The sequence below is a fragment of the Medicago sativa genome, chromosome 6 (genome assembly GCF_051527215.1).
Source record: "Medicago sativa cultivar Bolivia chromosome 6, Bolivia_mono, whole genome shotgun sequence".
Classification (NCBI taxonomy): domain Eukaryota; kingdom Viridiplantae; phylum Streptophyta; class Magnoliopsida; order Fabales; family Fabaceae; genus Medicago; species Medicago sativa.
The window spans coordinates 49681977-49705127 of record NC_140754.1 but is presented as its reverse complement, the minus strand read 5'-3'; the positions used below and the strand labels follow the sequence as shown (position 1 = coordinate 49705127).

At 34.2% G+C, this 23151-nt stretch overlaps 2 pseudogenes; one reads left to right on the top strand and one right to left on the bottom strand.

The window, feature by feature from the left end:
• Positions 1-351: 351 nt before the first annotated feature.
• Positions 352-3255, bottom strand: LOC146915525 (PKS-NRPS hybrid synthetase cheA-like; annotated as a pseudogene).
• A 1009-nt stretch (positions 3256-4264) lies between these two features.
• On the top strand, positions 4265-7066 carry LOC146915524 (uncharacterized; annotated as a pseudogene).
• The last annotated feature ends 16085 nt before the right edge of the window (positions 7067-23151 follow it).

Here is a 23151-nt window from a genome sequence, read left to right as displayed (position 1 = left end):
ACAACATCCAGCAATCACAAACATCAACATTTCACAGTTTATCAATTAGTCGGTAACATTACACAAAATCGATAATGCTTTAACGTTTCACAATTGTTTGAAATTCGTCAAATTTTCCACAATATGCAACACATTACACGTAAAGTACATTAATTTATAATAAATGCAAAACTCAAATATATATATATATATATATATATATATGTATATAATTCATTAAAGGTTAATTACATATTATCCAAAAAATTTGGTCATTACATTATATATCCCAAAAAATACGTCGACGCATATCGACCAAAAGACGGATGAACACCGACTAAAAAGTGTCATATTTCACCTAATGAAATTAAATCATCTAAATGTTCCAAACACATCTTCAAAGTCTTCGTTTGCTTTAACCGGAGTGTCATTCAACAAAATTGGATTGTCTTGATTTGTTGATTTTTTTGGTGGAACCGGTGTCTCTCGTAGCTCAATCTCCATGAGTGCTCGAAAATGATCGTGTTGATCCAAAAATTCATCCTCCCATGTTGCCGCCTCTTCGCTCTTGTGTAACTTCCACTCTGTAGATGATGGAGGTAGTGGGCAACCATCTTTCAACGAAAGAAGGACAAAATGATTTGGGATTAGACCAAGGCAAATCATGTTGCTTTTCGGGTTAACCGGAGGCCTACCTCTAAGTGGGAAAAAAGTCTCTGAGACTCCAATATCAAGGGTAGTCATCTCTAATACTGGCCTAATGAAACAAGATGCAACGATGTGTCCCATATTCGGCAATGTCAACCATTTGTCGGGAGGTGCAAAACTACTAGCATTTTTGGGAGGATGCAATCCATCCAAGATGTAGTTGTAACGGCGCTCGCTCGCATATATCTCGATGTATTTGTTCCTATGCTCTTTCAACTCTTTAATAAGTGCTCTCCGCACCATAACATGACTTTCTTCCGTCAAACCCACGGATTCGGCTATAGCCTAAACCCACAATGTCCATCGCCAATAACATCCACAATTCCCTCAATGTATGGTCTCATGAATTTTGGCATGTAATACATAGGACTCGATGGATCATAATTTCTTGAAACCAAGCTAGGCTTAGGAACCGGAACCGGAGAAATGCCAATGCGAGCACCTTTTCTTTTAGGTTGTGAAGATTTTTTTCGTGGTGAAGATTGACTTTCTGGATATTGAGAATCAATAGTCTCCTATGAAGATGGGATCCTACGTGTCGTTTTTGGTGTAGTTTTGATTTTTTTTGGAAGCTCCTTTGGTTGCCACCTTTCTTGGAGGTGGTGACAACATTGTGGTATCCGAAAACGCTAACAACCGCAAACCTTCTTTGATTTCTAGTTTCATTTGGAACGGAACTCTTTCGAGACGTTCTTGGATACCACGCCATTCTTCCGCGACCGAAAACAAATCTTCATTACTTTCTTCTTCACCCATATACAACTTATGCCAATGCGGGTGTATCTCATCCAATCGAATGGGCTTGTTGTGACGAATTTTCATAGCAATGAAGCATGCACAAGGTAGGCCATACGACATCCTTTGAACACAACCGCAAGTTTTCTTCTTCATGCACAAGGTTTTCCTAGCACGGTCTTTTTCCACAAAAATAAAGTTCATGGCTTGTCTAGAAACGTGACCCCCCAACCCGGAGTACAAAGTGACATCTTTGTATCGATGTTCCAAGACCATAACGCTCCTACCAAATGATGATTGTATCTCCCCAAACCAGTTTGCCAACATCTCATCTATTTTTTCCCAACAAGTACCCAAATCACCTTTGGAGGTGGACAAATATTCCTTCACCACACCTTGAGCTCCTTCAACTCTGTTTGTGGTCCTGTACCCAAGATGTAACACAAGGTCCATCCATGCCCTCACTAATTTGTACTTAAAAGGCTTCAAAATGGTAGTTTCAACATAGTGAAGAAACTTTGGATAATCCTTACAAGCATCTTGGAATTCCAATAGATTACCCGCATATAACTCTTGAGTAGGAGATTCAACAAATTTTTCCCATGCATCAAATATGGTATCAACTAACTTACTATGCTTCTCCTCGTCGACAATCTTCTTTTTCCCATCCACCACAACAACATTTTGTTTAACTTTACAATCGGTGATGATTCTTGATCTAACATTTTTGCAAACATGGAAATAACAAAGTATTGCACTACTATCAGGGAGAACATTTGCTACGACTTTCATCATACCCGTATCCCTGTCGGTCACTACCACCTTAGGCATATCACTATTTGGTCCAAGAAGTTTAAGCAACATTTGCAAAGCCCAATTAAAGTTATTCTCCTTCTCCGATGTCATAAATGCAAAACCAACCGAATATGTCAAATAGGTTGAGGTGACTCCAACTATTTCAAACAATGACATCCTATACAAGTTGGTTTTGTGCGTGGAATCCATTATCAAAACAGTCGAAAAATTGTCAAACAACTTTACCGATGTTGGATGAGTCCAAAATATGTCTTGAACGGTTTGACTTTCCTTTTTTCTCTTACGTAATAAACATATCCATTCTCTTCCAACTTTGAGATTAGAAATTGCATCTCCGTCAAGTCACCCCTTTTTGCCTTTTTGAACTTATGACGTTCATTGTAGACTTGCTTGATATTTGTCATGGACTCTTTCCTTTTCTTCTTCAAATTTTTCAATATTTTTTGGTTTCACCAAAGAATTGGTCAAGTCATGTACAATCTTCTTGTCGTCCTCCATTAATCTTCCGGCAAGAAGGTTCCCTGCTACATATGGCACCATCTCATGGTTGTGAACGGCATTAAGAATAGCCAATTTCCAAGAACTGTCTTCCCTGACGACATATCCACGCACCTTGAACAAACACCCACATTTTCTTGATCCCGTTGCTTCATGCTTCACTTTTGTCTTCGGTACTTTGTGCTCGCCACTCCGTTCACAAACCAACTCCAACACAGCATTTCTACCTTCACAAGATCTTCTAATGATAACCGTAAATTCAGCCCTATTTGCTTGTCGACGAACCCAACCGAGCAATTCGTTTTTATCTTTCCATGTATCTCAGGTAAAAAAAAAATGAACTGTGTCCACTTCATTGTCAAGAAGTTTCCACACATCGGAATTGACGTTTGAAACCTCAACTTTAACGGAAGCTTCAACCTTCACGGAAGCTTCGACCTTAATGGAAGCTTCAACCTTAACTGAATCGACAACACTTGGGTTTCGATCACCCGGATCATCACCCGCATTCTCAACCATATCTATAAATAAACAACATATAATTGCTAAAATAATCAAGGCTTAATTGCAGTTTTAGCCCCCTAAAAAAAAACTACAAAACCGCCCCCTAAGTTTTGCAACTGTAGCAGTTTTGGCCCCCCAAGGCAAAAAAAAAAGACACATGGCACCTCACTTAGGGTGCCACGTCAGCGTAGACCGAGTCAAAATTGGCCTTGGGGGCCAAAACTGCCACAGTTGCAAAACTTAGAGGGCGGTTTTGTAGTTTTTTTCTTAGGGGGCCAAAATCGCAACTTTGGGAAAGTTAGGGGCCTAAAACTGCAATTAAGCCAATAATCAATAAACATGTATCTAATATCATATAATAACATAAACAAACCAAAAAAACAAAAGAGAAAAAAATTTGAATTTTTTTTTTTAGGTAGTATCATTGCCAAATGAAGTTTTGAAATTTTCTCTTAAGTGTCCAGCGGCAGTTAACAGCCGTTGACTCCCAGTGGTAGTTAACTGCCGTTGCAGTTCGTGACAGTACAAAAAAACAGCAAAAATCAATCAAATGTAAACGAGTTAAAACTTGCAATACCTGTTCTTTGATGCATATTGTGTGTAGAAACGTCCTATCAATCGATCAACAATGATTTGGAACCATGATTTTGACACAAAAATTTTGTAATGTAGATTTTTTGAGATATGGTAATGGCGAGGTAAGGTGATGAGTGAATAGGAGGTAGGAGTTTTCTGGTTTTGGGGGGAAAAAAGCGGTTTTGGGGGAAAAAAGCAATGACAGTTAACTACCGCTGATGCCAGCAGCAATTTCCAATGATAGTTAACTACCGCTGGAGACCCTAACGTAATTTACATGTGTCAATGTGAATTTATCAATTTCAAAAAAACAATTTTCTAAAATTAATGGATATATCATGGTCCAAGTCAGCACTAACATAACTATTGACCATTTCCCTTCAAAATAAAAAACTGATTCGATGGAATAATCTAATTAAAAAAAAATAGTTGTAGTAATATTTTAGGGATTTGATAAATCGCTTGTGTGTAGGGTACGAACTTATTAGTAACCACTGAAACCTCGTATCCCTTTCATCACTCATTCACAATCTTTCATCGCAAACTGCAATCCTCTGTGAAATGAACTTCCACTCAACCTACCTGGTAACTACATTACTCTATTTCTTTTCACTTTCGTTTTTTTATTGTTTCTACGTTTGTTTTATCTGTTAGTTAGATTCAAACTATTGCATTAGGGTCTCTTTAGATTTAATTTGAATTTGAGCTTGGTCAAAGAAAATTGAATGTTTTATTGAAAGTTCGATGTTTTGATTTTTGTTAGATATAAAGAAAGTTTTAGAGGTATATATATTCATGGAAGAAGTAGAAAAGAGGTATATGTCCACAGTTGTTGGTGAAACCGTAGACGAGTCTGTGGAATGTGGTGGTCAGATAGTTGAGGATTTGAGTGGAGAAGCTGGGATTGAGAATGCCGCAGTTAAGTTTGATAGAGTGGTTTCGGAAAGGGAAGCGAGGTATCAATCAATAGTTGGCACTGACTCTTGGACTATGGAGGATGCTGCTGGGGCCGCAGGTCACTCGGGGACATCACTGTTTGCTGACATTTTGAAATCGATTGATTCAATACTATACACGAATTGGAATGACGGTAAAGTTGACCGCAACTCCAGTATTGTTGATATTGAGGAAATGTCAAATTTTGGGAATGATAAATTTGATGCCAACTCTAATATTGTTGTTGATATCATGGAAATGATAGATTCAATATTGAATATGCCAATTGTGAACGATAAAGTTGATGGCAGAGCAAGTATTGTACATGAAGTTGTCTGTGGAACTGAAGTTGAAAAGTGTAATGCAATGGAGCAAGTAATAGCTGACAAGGATGTGAGGGTGTTTCTTCTTTGAATACTGAACAATCTGATGTACGTGAGGGGATGGAAATTGATGTTGAAGATCAACAAGGAACAGAAAGAAGTCGAACAATGAATCGAACTGTCGAGGTTAAAGGTAAGATATCTGCTGATCTCATTGGTGTTTTTTTTCCAGCTTAATTAGTAGTTGAAATTGAAATTGTTGTAAATGAGAATCTCGTTTAGTTTCTAGATAGTGATGCTTGTAGTTCTGTTGGTGCAGGATTGCTGGTATCTATTGAGGGCGAGGAAAATTTTCATGCTAATGCAATTGTAGAAGAAGGCACTCAAATTACTGAGCAAGGGAGCCACGTACTGTTGCATGATGGAAAGGAAAAACTCAACGAGGAGTCAAATATGAGGCAAAAGGTTGAAGAGCAAGAATGCATTGACAAGGACAATTCATTTTTTGTTGACGAGGAACAAGATTTGTTGGAAGTTATTGAGTATGCAACTCCTGTTGTTAATACAGTTGATCAAGCTGGTCCTAGAAATTTAAATAATCAAAGCAGCGCGCATCAAAAGCGTAAATATAATTTCAAGGATACTATGCATCCAGCAAAGAAGGAAAAAGGGATGTCAGACCCAATGAATGGTTCTCTGGATTCTCCAGACGGTGATTGTTGGACTCCAGTTCATCTGGTTTCACCTGAACATTCCAAGAAAAGGAGCACCTTCGATCACTTTGATGATGACTTCAAAATGCAAACTGGGAAAAAAACAATTTCTGTTGCAGAAGTTTCAAATACCACAAATTCATCGTTTACAATTGGTGACTGTATTCGTAGGGCTGATAGTCAACTCACTCAGAAGACAGATGTAGACATTGGTGTTTTTCTTGAGAATAGATTGGATGTTTCTCCTAAAACTGTTGAGCATGACGAGAACACAACAGAATATTCGTCTCTAGTTGATATGTTATCTTCACTTCAGTGTTTGGCACAAAAACCCCATGGAGAACATACTTTTCTCAATGGCATAGGCAGCTTCTTCTCTGATTTCAAGAATTCTGTAATTGTGAGTGCCGATTGGAAAGAGATTTCACGTACGGATGAACTTGGCACCATGAGGAAGAAGAAACCACCCATAGCTGGAACTGGATTTGTTACATTTGAGCATTTGAGTGACTTGCATTGTACAGACTGGGTCATTGACAATGGCAATGAAGAGAAACCAGTGCAACAACCATTGCTGAAAAACTAGAAAAAGAACGAACAACTTGTCGCTGCTAAGCCACCAAAGCCAGCCCAAGTTAATCGTGGGCCCTATTCCTGGGAATAAAATTCTAAAAGCAATCATGCTGAGACTCCTAACAAACCTCCTGGTTATATAAATGAGAATGCTCCTGCTGAGCTTGTTATGAACTTCGCCGAGTTCAAATCTGTTTCCTCAGAAACAAACCTTAACAAAATGTTTAGGCGTTTTGGAGGACTAAAGGAATCTGAAACAGAAGTTGACATAGTAAACAGCCGTGCAAGAGTGGTCTTTAAGAAGCGTGCAGATGCAGAGGTAGCTCTAGGTAGTGCTAAGAAGTTCAAAATATTTGGCTCAGTACTCGTAAATTACCAGCTTAATTACACTCCAAGCGTGTTCAAAGCTTTGAGAAACAAAACATGATTAAAGATCCAATTATCATGGGAAGGCTGCTTTAAAATGACCTTGTTTGTAAAGCAAGTAATGGTGTATCCAACTTTTGATGGGTAAGCTTTAAAATGACCTTTTTTGTAAATTTCTTTGGTAAGGTTTAGATTTCATATTCTGTTCTGTAGTTGATCAAATGGGAAAATTGGTTACAGTTCTCAACAAAATGAGTATTTATACTAACATAGTTGGTTAGTCCAGTTATTATTCTATTACTTTTATTATACAAATCTTAGACTTGATGGTCCATGAAATATTCATATCGTTTTTATTTTATTTTATTTTTAAATAAAGGAATACTCTAATAAACAGCAATCTTTGTTATCTGTATACTGTGAAAATTATCCGAGACATGAAATTGGATGCTGCTAAACCAGAGTAATTAGCTAGCAGCTACATCAGATAAAAAATGTATCACAGTAAATAAATTACCGTTAAATGAGATATTTTAGCTTCTATTACCTGAGACGATTTCATTGCCTTCCCAGTACAGTTTTATAACTTGAGCGATACAGTTTTATGGAGTTATAGAATTGAGAAGTAGTATCAAACAATCTTCAAGGTCTTTCATCAAACAATCTGGTTGAGCGGTATGAAACAAATTGTACACACTTAAACAAATATGTTGGTAGTTGAGGTGGCTTCACTGCAACCTTTGTGTCATGCCATTTAGGTACTTAATAGGTTGAATGCAAAGATATTGTTCAGACAAGAGGGAAAAATTAAAGGAGCAAGTAATTTAAATATGTACCCTGCCTGCAAAACCCTATGAATGATGCAGAGGCATGGACATTTAATGTAATGGAAATGAGGCAAAAGATATAGTTTTAAATTTTTTTGAATATCCTATAGGTGTTGTTTTTCATTGGTGTAGATTATTAGAATCATGCTATCTTATTGAAGTGGGAGTGGCCAGTAATGAAAGCAGAAACACATCACTTGCTGGTGTAAATGAGCTGATCATTTCAGAAGGCATGACCAGAATTATAAGTATCTTTATCACCCTCCCCAAAATCAAAAGACCTTGAAATAAGATAGTGAGTTGGGATTAGTATCCTTGTAACCTTGTTATAAGCCAACTATTAGGAAGATATTGCTAAGATTTTTTCCACAGGGTGCCAAGCTTTCTTCTCTTGAAGTGACCCACTTGCCAAAAATGTATTGTAGGCCTGGTTTAAGTAAAGTAACAACGTTGCAAATTACATGGTTTTTCCAAATAACTCTACGGTTAACAGTAATTTTAGTTTGAAAGGTCATGCCATATATAAATTCCCAAAGTTATGTCGCATGTAATAATACAAATTATTCTTAAATACTATTTGTTTGGTCCATCTAAATTCACTTTTTAGATGGAAACTTTTTGATACTCATAGTTTTAATCCAAATTTATATTGTCAAATCTGAATAAATTTATTTTGTTCCATCTAAATATCCATCTGAATGTTTTCCACCTAAGAATTTTTACTTTTGTGACATGTTCAACATTCATATTTAACAAACATGTAACAATATAAGCTAAACTCTCGTTTTCGCGATAAGGGTCATCTCATTACTTTCTATTTACCAAATTTAAAACGAAATTGGTTTAAATATTATGTTACGCAATAAAGGACATCGAGGGACAAATTCAACATTAATATTTATCAATCTTTTAACCATATAGGCTAAAATCTCATTTTTGGGACAATGGTCATTCAAATAATTTCATTTTGCCGAATACAAAACCAAATAGGTTCACATATCATGTTTCGTATCAAGGGAGATCGAGGGACAAGTTCAACCTTTATCAAACTTCTAATCATATAGGCTAAAATCTCATTTTCGCGACAAAGTCATTCCAATACTTTCATTCTTCCGAATGTAAAACCAAATAGGTTCACATATCATGTTTCGCATCAAGGGACATCGAGGGACAAGTTCACTGTTTATCAAACTTCTAACCACATAGGCTAACATTTCATTTTCGCGACAAGGGTCATTTCAATACTTTCATTTTACCGAATTTCAAACCAAATAGGTTCACATATCATGTTTCGCATCAAGGGACATCGAAGGACATGTTCAACCTTCATATTTAACAAACATGTAACAATATAAGCTAAAATCTCGTTTTCGCGATAAGGGTCATCTCATTACTTTCTATTTACCAAATTTAAAACGAAATTGGTTCAAATATTATGTTACGCAATAAAGGACATCGAGGGACAAATTCAACATTAATATTTATCAAACTTTCAACCATATATGCTAAAATCTCATTTTTGGGACAATGGTCATTCAAATAATTTCATTTTGCTGAATACAAAACCAAATAGGTTCACATATCATGTTTTGTATCAAGGGAGATCGAGGGACAAGTTCAACCTTTATCAAACTTCTAACCATATAGGCTAAAATCTCATTTTCGCGACAAAGTCATTCCAATACTTTCATTTTTAAGAATATAAAACCAAATAGGTTCACATATCATGTTTCGCATCAAGGGACATCAAGGGATAAGTTCACTATTTATCAAACTTCTAACCACATAGGCTAACATTTCATTTTCGCGACAAGGGTCATTTCAATACTTCCATTTTACCGAATTTCAAACCAAATAGGTTCACATATCATGTTTCGCATAAAGGGACATCGAGGGACATGTTCAACCTTCATATTTAACAAACATGTAACAATATAAGCTAAAATATCGTTTTAGCGATAAGGGTCATCTCATTACTTTCTATTTACCAAATTTAAAACGAAATTGGTTCAAATATTATGTTACGCAATAAAGGACATCGAGGGACAAATTCAACATTAATATTTATCAAACTTTTAACAATATAGGCTAAAATCTCATTTTTGGGACAATGGTCATTCAAATAATTTCATTTTGCCGAATACAAAACCAAATATATTATGTTTCGTATCAAGGGAGATCGAGGGACAAGTTCAACCTTTATCAAACTTCTAACCATATAGGCTAAAATCTAATTTTCGCGACAAAGTCATTCCAATACTTTCATTTTTCCGAATATAAAACCAAATACGTTCACATATCATGTAATGCATCAAGGGACATCAAGGGACAAGTTCACTGTTTATCAAACTTCTAACCACATAGGCTAACATTTCATTTTCGCGACAAGGGTCATTTCAATACTTTCATTTTACCAAATTTCAAACCAAATAGGTTCACATATCATGTTTGGCATCAAGGGACATCGACGGACATGGTCAACCTTCATATTTAACAAACATGTAACAATATAAGCTAAAATCTCGTTTTTGCAATAAGGGTCATCTCATTAGTTTCTATTTACCAAATTTAAAATGAAATTAGTTCAAATATTATGTTATGCAATAAAGGACATCGACAGACAAATTCAACATTAATATTTATCAAACTTTTAACCATATAGGCTAAAATCTCATTTTTGGGACAATGGTCATTCAAATAATTTCATTTTGCCGAATACAAAACCAAATAGGTTCACATATCATGTTTCGCATTAAGGGAGATCGAGGGACAAGTTCAACCTTTATCAAACTTCTAACCATATAGGTTAAAATCTCATTTTCGCGACAAAGTCATTCCAATACTTTCATTTTTCCGAACATAAAACCAAATAGGTTCACATATCATGTTTCGCATCAAGGGACATCGAGGGACAAGTTCACTGTTTATCAAACTTCTAACCACATAGGCTAACATTTCATTATCGCGACAATGGTCATTTCAATACTTTCATTTTACCGAATTTCAAACCAAATAGGTTCACATATCATGTTTCGCATCAAGGGACATCGAGGGACATGTTCAACCTTAATATTTAACAAACATGTAACAATATAAGCTAAAATCTCGTTTTCGCGATAAGGATCATCTCATTAGTTTCTATTTACCAAATTTAAAACGAAATTGGTTCAAATATTATGTTATGCAATAAAGGACATCGAGGGACAAATTCAACATTAATATTTATCAAACTTTTAACCATATAAGCTAAAATCTCATTTTTGGGACAATGGTCATTCAAATAATTTCATTTTGCCGAATACAAAACCAAATATATTATGTTTCGTATCAAGGGAGATCGAGGGACAAGTTCAACCTTTATCAAACTTCTAACCATATAGGCTAAAATCTCATTTTCGCGACAAAGTCATTCCAATACTTTCATTTTTCCGAATATAAAACCAAATAGGTTCACATATCATGTTTCGCATCAAGGGACATCGAGAGACAAGTTCACTGTTTATCAAACTTCTAACCACATAGGCTAACATTTCATTTTCGCGACAAGGGTCATTTCAATACTTTCATTTTACCGAATTTCAAACCAAATAGGTTCACATATCATGTTTCGCATCAAGGGACATCGAGGGACATGTTCAACCTTCATATTTAACAAACATGTAACAATATAAGCTAAAATCTCGTTTTTGCGATAAGGGTCATCTCATTACTTTCTATTTACCAAATTTAAAACGAAATTGGTTCAAATATTATGTTACGCAATAAAGGACATCGAGGGACAAATTCAACATTAATATTTATCAAACTTTTAACCATATAGGCTAAAATCTCATTTTTGGGACAATGGTCATTCAAATAATTTCATTTTGCCGAATACAAAACCAAATATATTATGTTTCGTATCAAGGGAGATCGAGGGACAAGTTCAACCTTTATCAAACTTCTAACCATATAGGCTAAAATCTAATTTTCGCGACAAAGTCATTCCAATACTTTCATTTTTTCCGAATATAAAACCAAATACGTTCACATATCATGTAATGCATCAAGGGACATCAAGGGACAAGTTCACTGTTTATCAAACTTCTAACCACATAGGCTAACATTTCATTTTCGCGACAAGGGTCATTTCAATACTTTCATTTTACCAAATTTCAAACCAAATAGGTTCACATATCATGTTTGGCATCAAGGGACATCGACGGACATGGTCAACCTTCATATTTAACAAACATGTAACAATATAAGCTAAAATCTCGTTTTTGCAATAAGGGTCATCTCATTAGTTTCTATTTACCAAATTTAAAACGAAATTAGTTCAAATATTATGTTATGCAATAAAGGACATCGACAGACAAATTCAACATTAATATTTATCAAACTTTTAACCATATAGGCTAAAATCTCATTTTTGGGACAATGGTCATTCAAATAATTTCATTTTGCCGAATACAAAACCAAATAGGTTCACATATCATGTTTCGCATTAAGGGAGATCGAGGGACAAGTTCAACCTTTATCAAACTTCTAACCATATAGGTTAAAATCTCATTTTCGCGACAAAGTCATTCCAATACTTTCATTTTTCCGAACATAAAACCAAATAGGTTCACATATCATGTTTCGCATCAAGGGACATCGAGGGACAAGTTCACTGTTTATCAAACTTCTAACCACATAGGCTAACATTTCATTATCGCGACAATGGTCATTTCAATACTTTCATTTTACCGAATTTCAAACCAAATAGGTTCACATATCATGTTTCGCATCAAGGGACATCGAGGGACATGTTCAACCTTAATATTTAACAAACATGTAACAATATAAGCTAAAATCTCGTTTTCGCGATAAGGATCATCTCATTAGTTTCTATTTACCAAATTTAAAACGAAATTGGTTCAAATATTATGTTATGCAATAAAGGACATCGAGGGACAAATTCAACATTAATATTTATCAAACTTTTAACCATATAAGCTAAAATCTCATTTTTGGGACAATGGTCATTCAAATAATTTCATTTTGCCGAATACAAAACCAAATAGGTTCACATATCATGTTTCGTATCAAGGGAGATCGAGGGACAAGTTCAACCTTTATCAAACTTCTAACCATATAGGCTAAAATCTCATTTTCGCGACAAAGTCATTCCAATACTTTCATTTTTAAGAATATAAAACCAAATAGGTTCACATATCATGTTTCGCATCAAGGGACATCAAGGGATAAGTTCACTATTTATCAAACTTCTAACCACATAGGCTAACATTTCATTTTCGCGACAAGGGTCATTTCAATACTTCCATTTTACCGAATTTCAAACCAAATAGGTTCACATATCATGTTTCGCATAAAGGGACATCGAGGGACATGTTCAACCTTCATATTTAACAAACATGTAACAATATAAGCTAAAATATCGTTTTAGCGATAAGGGTCATCTCATTACTTTCTATTTACCAAATTTAAAACGAAATTGGTTCAAATATTATGTTACGCAATAAAGGACATCGAGGGACAAATTCAACATTAATATTTATCAAACTTTTAACAATATAGGCTAAAATCTCATTTTTGGGACAATGGTCATTCAAATAATTTCATTTTGCCGAATACAAAACCAAATATATTATGTTTCGTATCAAGGGAGATCGAGGGACAAGTTCAACCTTTATCAAACTTCTAACCATATAGGCTAAAATCTAATTTTCGCGACAAAGTCATTCCAATACTTTCATTTTTCCGAATATAAAACCAAATACGTTCACATATCATGTAATGCATCAAGGGACATCAAGGGACAAGTTCACTGTTTATCAAACTTCTAACCACATAGGCTAACATTTCATTTTCGCGACAAGGGTCATTTCAATACTTTCATTTTACCAAATTTCAAACCAAATAGGTTCACATATCATGTTTGGCATCAAGGGACATCGACGGACATGGTCAACCTTCATATTTAACAAACATGTAACAATATAAGCTAAAATCTCGTTTTTGCAATAAGGGTCATCTCATTAGTTTCTATTTACCAAATTTAAAATGAAATTAGTTCAAATATTATGTTATGCAATAAAGGACATCGACAGACAAATTCAACATTAATATTTATCAAACTTTTAACCATATAGGCTAAAATCTCATTTTTGGGACAATGGTCATTCAAATAATTTCATTTTGCCGAATACAAAACCAAATAGGTTCACATATCATGTTTCGCATTAAGGGAGATCGAGGGACAAGTTCAACCTTTATCAAACTTCTAACCATATAGGTTAAAATCTCATTTTCGCGACAAAGTCATTCCAATACTTTCATTTTTCCGAACATAAAACCAAATAGGTTCACATATCATGTTTCGCATCAAGGGACATCGAGGGACAAGTTCACTGTTTATCAAACTTCTAACCACATAGGCTAACATTTCATTATCGCGACAATGGTCATTTCAATACTTTCATTTTACCGAATTTCAAACCAAATAGGTTCACATATCATGTTTCGCATCAAGGGACATCGAGGGACATGTTCAACCTTAATATTTAACAAACATGTAACAATATAAGCTAAAATCTCGTTTTCGCGATAAGGATCATCTCATTAGTTTCTATTTACCAAATTTAAAACGAAATTGGTTCAAATATTATGTTATGCAATAAAGGACATCGAGGGACAAATTCAACATTAATATTTATCAAACTTTTAACCATATAAGCTAAAATCTCATTTTTGGGACAATGGTCATTCAAATAATTTCATTTTGCCGAATACAAAACCAAATATATTATGTTTCGTATCAAGGGAGATCGAGGGACAAGTTCAACCTTTATCAAACTTCTAACCATATAGGCTAAAATCTCATTTTCGCGACAAAGTCATTCCAATACTTTCATTTTTCCGAATATAAAACCAAATAGGTTCACATATCATGTTTCGCATCAAGGGACATCGAGAGACAAGTTCACTGTTTATCAAACTTCTAACCACATAGGCTAACATTTCATTTTCGCGACAAGGGTCATTTCAATACTTTCATTTTACCGAATTTCAAACCAAATAGGTTCACATATCATGTTTCGCATCAAGGGACATCGAGGGACATGTTCAACCTTCATATTTAACAAACATGTAACAATATAAGCTAAAATCTCGTTTTTGCGATAAGGGTCATCTCATTACTTTCTATTTACCAAATTTAAAACGAAATTGGTTCAAATATTATGTTACGCAATAAAGGACATCGAGGGACAAATTCAACATTAATATTTATCAAACTTTTAACCATATAGGCTAAAATCTCATTTTTGGGACAATGGTCATTCAAATAATTTCATTTTGCCGAATACAAAACCAAATATATTATGTTTCGTATCAAGGGAGATTGAGGGACAAGTTCAACCTTTATCAAACTTCTAACCATATAGGCTAAAATCTAATTTTCGCGACAAAGTCATTCCAATACTTTCATTTTTTCCGAATATAAAACCAAATACGTTCACATATCATGTAATGCATCAAGGGACATCAAGGGACAAGTTCACTGTTTATCAAACTTCTAACCACATAGGCTAACATTTCATTTTCGCGACAAGGGTCATTTCAATACTTTCATTTTACCAAATTTCAAACCAAATAGGTTCACATATCATGTTTGGCATCAAGGGACATCGACGGACATGGTCAACCTTCATATTTAACAAACATGTAACAATATAAGCTAAAATCTCGTTTTTGCAATAAGGGTCATCTCATTAGTTTCTATTTACCAAATTTAAAACGAAATTAGTTCAAATATTATGTTATGCAATAAAGGACATCGACAGACAAATTCAACATTAATATTTATCAAACTTTTAACCATATAGGCTAAAATCTCATTTTTGGGACAATGGTCATTCAAATAATTTCATTTTGCCGAATACAAAACCAAATAGGTTCACATATCATGTTTCGCATTAAGGGAGATCGAGGGACAAGTTCAACCTTTATCAAACTTCTAACCATATAGGTTAAAATCTCATTTTCGCGACAAAGTCATTCCAATACTTTCATTTTTCCGAACATAAAACCAAATAGGTTCACATATCATGTTTCGCATCAAGGGACATCGAGGGACAAGTTCACTGTTTATCAAACTTCTAACCACATAGGCTAACATTTCATTATCGCGACAATGGTCATTTCAATACTTTCATTTTACCGAATTTCAAACCAAATAGGTTCACATATCATGTTTCGCATCAAGGGACATCGAGGGACATGTTCAACCTTAATATTTAACAAACATGTAACAATATAAGCTAAAATCTCGTTTTCGCGATAAGGATCATCTCATTAGTTTCTATTTACCAAATTTAAAACGAAATTGGTTCAAATATTATGTTATGCAATAAAGGACATCGAGGGACAAATTCAACATTAATATTTATCAAACTTTTAACCATATAAGCTAAAATCTCATTTTTGGGACAATGGTCATTCAAATAATTTCATTTTGCCGAATACAAAACCAAATAGGTTCACATATCATGTTTCGTATCAAGGGAGATCGAGGGACAAGTTCAACCTTTATCAAACTTCTAACCATATAGGCTAAAATCTCATTTTCGCGACAAAGTCATTCCAATACTTTCATTTTTAAGAATATAAAACCAAATAGGTTCACATATCATGTTTCGCATCAAGGGACATCAAGGGATAAGTTCACAATTTATCAAACTTCTAACCACATAGGCTAACATTTCATTTTCGCGACAAGGGTCATTTCAATACTTCCATTTTACTGAATTTCAAACCAAATAGGTTCACATATCATGTTTCGCATAAAGGGACATCGAGGGACATGTTCAACCTTCATATTTAACAAACATGTAACAATATAAGCTAAAATATCGTTTTAGCGATAAGGGTCATCTCATTACTTTCTATTTACCAAATTTAAAACGAAATTGGTTCAAATATTATGTTACGCAATAAAGGACATCGAGGGACAAATTCAACATTAATATTTATCAAACTTTTAACCATATAGGCTAAAATCTCATTTTTGGGACAATGGTCATTCAAATAATTTCATTTTGCCGAATACAAAACCAAATATATTATGTTTCGTATCAAGGGAGATCGAGGGACAAGTTCAACCTTTATCAAACTTCTAACCATATAGGCTAAAATCTCATTTTCGCGACAAAGTCATTCCAATACTTTCATTTTTCCGAATATAAAACCAAATAGGTTCACATATCATGTTTCGCATCAAGGGACATCGAGAGACAAGTTCACTGTTTATCAAACTTCTAACCACATAGGCTAACATTTCATTTTCGCGACAAGGGTCATTTCAATACTTTCATTTTACCGAATTTCAAACCAAATAGGTTCACATATCATGTTTCGCATCAAGGGACATCGAGGGACATGTTCAACCTTCATATTTAACAAACATGTAACAATATAAGCTAAAATCTCGTTTTTGCGATAAGGGTCATCTCATTACTTTCTATTTACCAAATTTAAAACGAAATTGGTTCAAATATTATGTTACGCAATAAAGGACATCGAGGGACAAATTCAACATTAATATTTATCAAACTTTTAACCATATAGGCTAAAATCTCATTTTTGGGACAATGGTCATTCAAATAATTTCATTTTGCCGAATACAAAACCAAATAGGTTCACATATCATGTTTCGCATTAAGGGAGATCGAGGGACAAGTTCAACCTTTATCAAACTTCTAACCATATAGGTTAAAATCTCATTTTCGCGACAAAGTCATTCCAATACTTTCATTTTTCCGAACATAAAACCAAATAGGTTCACATATCATGTTTCGCATCAAGGGACATCGAGGGACAAGTTCACTGTTTATCAAACTTCTAACCACATAGGCTAACATTTCATTATCGCGACAATGGTCATTTCAATACTTTCATTTTACCGAATTTCAAACCAAATAGGTTCACATATCATGTTTCGCATCAAGGGACATCGAGGGACATGGTCAACCTTCATATTTAACAAACATGTAACAATAGAAGCTAAAATCTCGTTTTCGCAATAAGGGTCATCTCATTACTTTCAATTTACCAAATTTAAAACGAAATTGGTTCAAATATTATGTTACGCAATAAAGGACATCGAGGGACAAATTCAACATTAATATTTATCAAACTTTTAACCATATAGGTTAAAATCTCATTTTTGGGACAATGGTCATTCAAATAATTTCATTTTGCCGAATACAAAACCAAATAGGTTCACATATCATGTTTCGCATTAAGGGAGATCGAGGGACAAGTTCAACCTTTATCAAACTTCTAACCATATAGGCTAAAATCTAAGTTCCGCGACAAAGTCATTCCAATACTTTCATTTTTCCGAATATAAAACCAAATAGGTTCACATATCATGTAATGCATCAAGGGACATCAAGGGACAAGTTCACTGTTTATCAAACTTCTAACCACATAGGCTAACATTTCATTTTCGCGACAAGGGTCATTTCAATACTTTCATTTTACCAAATTTCAAACCAAATAGGTTCACATATCATGTTTGGCATCAAGGGACATCGACGGACATGTTCAACCTTCATATTTAACAAACATGTAACAATACAAGCTAAAATCTCGTTTTTGCGATAAGGGTCATCTCATTACTTTCTATTTACCAAATTTAAAACGAAATTGGTTCAAATATTATGTTACGCAATAAAGGACATCGAGGGACAAATTCAACATTAATATTTATCAAACTTTTAACCATATAAGCTAAAATCTCATTTTTGGGACAATGGTCATTCAAATAATTTCATTTTGCCGAATACAAAACCAAATAGGTTCACATATCATGTTTCGCATTAAGGGAGATCGAGGGACAAGTTCAACCTTTATCAAACTTCTAACCATATAGGTTAAAATCTCATTTTCGCGACAAAGTCATTCCAATACTTTCATTTTTCCGAACATATAACCAAATAGGTTCACATATCATGTTTCGCATCAAGGGACATCGAGGGACAAGTTCACTGTTTATCAAACTTCTAACCACATAGGCTAACATTTCATTATCGCGACAATGGTCATTTCAATACTTTCATTTTTCCGAATTTCAAACCAAATAGGTTCACATATCATGTTTCGCATCAAGGGACATCGAGGGACATGTTCAACCTTCATATTTAACAAACATGTAACAATATAAGCTAAAATCTCGTTTTCGCAATAAGGGTCATCTCATTACTTTCTATTTACCAAATTTAAAACGAAATTGGTTCAAATATTATGTTACGCAATAAAGGACATCGAGGGACAAATTCAACATTAATATTTATCAAACTTTTAACCATATAGGTTAAAATCTCATTTTTGGGACAATGGTCATTCAAATAATTTCATTTTGCCGAATACAAAACCAAATAGGTTCACATATCATGTTTCGTATCAAGGGAGATCGAGGGACAAGTTCAACCTTTATCAAACTTCTAAGCATATAGGCAAAAATCTCATTTTCACGACAAAGTCATTCCAATACTTTCATTTTTCCGAATATAAAACCAAATAGGTTCACATATCATGTTTCGCATCAAGGGACATCGAGAGACAAGTTCACTGTTTATCAAACTTCTAACCACATAGGCTAACATTTCATTTTCGCGACAAGGGTCATTTCAATACTTTCATTTTACCGAATTTCAAACCAAATAGGTTCACATATCATGTTTCGCATCAAGGGACATCGAGGGACATGTTCAACCTTCATATTTAACAAACATGTAACAATATAAGCTAAAATCTCGTTTTTGCGATAAGGGTCATCTCATTACTTTCTATTTACCAAATTTAAAACGAAATTGGTTCAAATATTATGTTACGCAATAAAGGACATCGAGGGACAAATTCAACATTAATATTTATCAAACTTTTAACCATATAGGCTAAAATCTCATTTTTGGGACAATGATCATTCAAATAATTTCATTTTGCCGAATACAAAACCAAATAGGTTCACATATCATGTTTCGCATTAAGGGAGATCGAGGGACAAGTTCAACCTTTATCAAACTTCTAACCATATAGGTTAAAATCTCATTTTCGCGACAAAGTCATTCCAATACTTTCATTTTTCCGAACATAAAACCAAATAGGTTCACATATCATGTTTCGCATCAAGGGACATCGAGGGACAAGTTCACTGTTTATCAAACTTCTAACCACATAGGCTAACATTTCATTATCGCGACAATGGTCATTTCAATACTTTCATTTTACCGAATTTCAAACCAAATAGGTTCACATATCATGTTTCGCATCAAGGGACATCGAGGGACATGTTCAACCTTCATATTTAACAAACATGTAACAATACAAGCTAAAATCTCGTTTTTGCGATAAGGGTCATCTCATTACTTTCTATTTACCAAATTTAAAACGAAATTGGTTCAAATATTATGTTACGCAATAAAGGACATCGAGGGACAAATTCAACATTAATATTTATCAAACTTTTAACCATATAGGCTAAAATCTCATTTTTGGGACAATGGTCATTCAAATAATTTCATTTTGCCGAATACAAAACCAAATAGGTTCACATATCATGTTTCGCATTAAGGGAGATCGAGGGACAAGTTCAACCTTTATCAAACTTCTAACCATATAGGTTAAAATCTCATTTTCGCGACAAAGTCATTCCAATACTTTCATTTTTCCGAACATATAACCAAATAGGTTCACATATCATGTTTCGCATCAAGGGACATCGAGGGACAAGTTCACTGTTTATCAAACTTCTAACCACATAGGCTAACATTTCATTATCGCGACAATGGTCATTTCAATACTTTCATTTTACCGAATTTCAAACCAAATAGGTTCACATATCATGTTTCGCATCAAGGGACATCGAGGGACATGTTCAACCTTCATATTTAACAAACATGTAACAATATAAGCTAAAATCTCGTTTTCGCAATAAGGGTCATCTCATTACTTTCTATTTACCAAATTTAAAACGAAATTGGTTCAAATATTATGTTACGCAATAAAGGACATCGAGGGACAAATTCAACATTAATATTTATCAAACTTTTAACCATATAGGTTAAAATCTCATTTTTGGGACAATGGTCATTCAAATAATTTCATTTTGCCGAATACAAAACCAAATAGGTTCACATATCATGTTTCGTATCAAGGGAGATCGAGGGACAAGTTCAACCTTTATCAAACTTCTAAGCATATAGGCAAAAATCTCATTTTCGCGACAAAGTCATTCCAATACTTTCATTTTTCCGAATATAAAACCAAATAGGTTCACATATCATGTTTCGCATCAAGGGACATCGAGAGACAAGTTCACTGTTTATCAAACTTCTAACCACATAGGCTAACATTTCATTTTCGCGACAAGGGTCATTTCAATACTTTCATTTTACCGAATTTCAAACCAAATAGGTTCACATATCATGTTTCGCATCAAGGGACATCGAGGGACATGTTCAACCTTCATATTTAACAAACATGTAACAATATAAGCTAAAATCTCGTTTTTGCGATAAGGGTCATCTCATTACTTTCTATTTACCAAATTTAAAACGAAATTGGTTCAAATATTATGTTACGCAATAAAGGACATCGAGGGACAAATTCAACATTAATATTTATCAAACTTTTAACCATATAGGCTAAAATCTCATTTTTGGGACAATGATCATTCAAATAATTTCATTTTGCCGAATACAAAACCAAATAGGTTCACATATCATGTTTCGCATTAAGGGAGATCGAGGGACAAGTTCAACCTTTATCAAACTTCTAACCATATAGGTTAAAATCTCATTTTCGCGACAAAGTCATTCCAATACTTTCATTTTTCCGAACATAAAACCAAATAGGTTCACATATCATGTTTCGCATCAAAGGACATCGAGGGACAAGTTCACTGTTTATCAAACTTCTAACCACATAGGCTAACATTTCATTATCGCGACAATGGTCATTTCAATACTTTCATTTTACCGAATTTCAAACCAAATAGGTTCACATATCATGTTTCGCATCAAGGGACATCGAGGGACATGTTCAACCTTCATATTTAACAAACATGTAACAATATAAGCTAAAATCTCGTTTTCGCGATAAGGGTCATCTCATTAGTTTCTATTTACCAAATTTAAAACGAAATTGGTTCAAATATTATGTTATGCAATAAAGGACATCGAGGGACAAATTCAACATTAATATTTATCAAACATTTAACCATATAAGCTAAAATCTCATTTTTGGGACAATGTTCATTCAAATAATTTCATTTTGCCGAATACAAAACCAAATAGGTTCACATATCATGTTTCGCATTAAGGGAGATCGAGGGACAAGTTCAACCTTTATCAAACTTCTAACCATATAGGTTAAAATCTCATTTTCGCGACAAAGTCATTCCAATACTTTTATTTTTCCGAACATAAAACCAAATAGGTTCACATATCATGTTTCGCATCAAGGGACATCGAGGGACAAGTTCACTGTTTATCAAACTTCTAACCACATAGGCTAACATTTCATTATCGCGACAATGGTCATTTCAATACTTTCATTTTACCGAATTTCAAACCAAATGGGTTCACATATCATGTTTCGCATCAAGGGACATCGAGGGACATGTTCAACCTTCATATTTAACAAACATGTAACAATATAAGCTAAAATCTCGTTTTCGCGATAAGGGTCATCTCATTAGTTTCTATTTACCAAATTTAAAACGAAATTGGTTCAAATATTATGTTATGCAATAAAGGACATCGAGGGACAAATTCAACATTAATATTTATCAAACTTTTAACCATATAAGCTAAAATCTCATTTTTGGGACAATGGTCATTCAAATAATTTCATTTTGCCGAATACAAAACCAAATAGGTTCACATATCATGTTTCGCATTAAGGGAGATCGAGGGACAAGTTCAACCTTTATCAAACTTCTAACCATATAGGTTAAAATCTCATTTTCGCGACAAAGTCATTCCAATACTTTTATTTTTCCGAACATAAAACCAAATAGGTTCACATATCATGTTTCGCATCAAGGGACATCGAGGGACAAGTTCACTGTTTATCAAACTTCTAACCACATAGGCTAACATTTCATTATCGCGACAATGGTCATTTCAATACTTTCATTTTACCGAATTTCAAACCAAATAGGTTCACATATCATGTTTCGCATCAAGGGACATCGAGGGACATGTTCAACCTTCATATTTAACAAACATGTAACAATATAAGCTAAAATCTCGTTTTCGCGATAAGGGTCATCTCATTAGTTTCTATTTACCAAATTTAAAACGAAATTGGTTCAAATATTATGTTATGCAATAAAGGACATCGAGGGACAAATTCAACATTAATATTTATCAAACTTTTAACCATATAAGCTAAAATCTCATTTTTGGGACAATGGTCATTCAAATAATTTCATTTTGCCGAATACAAAACCAATTAGGTTCACATATCATGTTTCGTATCAAGGGAGATCGAGGGACAAGTTCAACCTTTATCAAACTTCTAATCATATAGGCAAAAATCTCA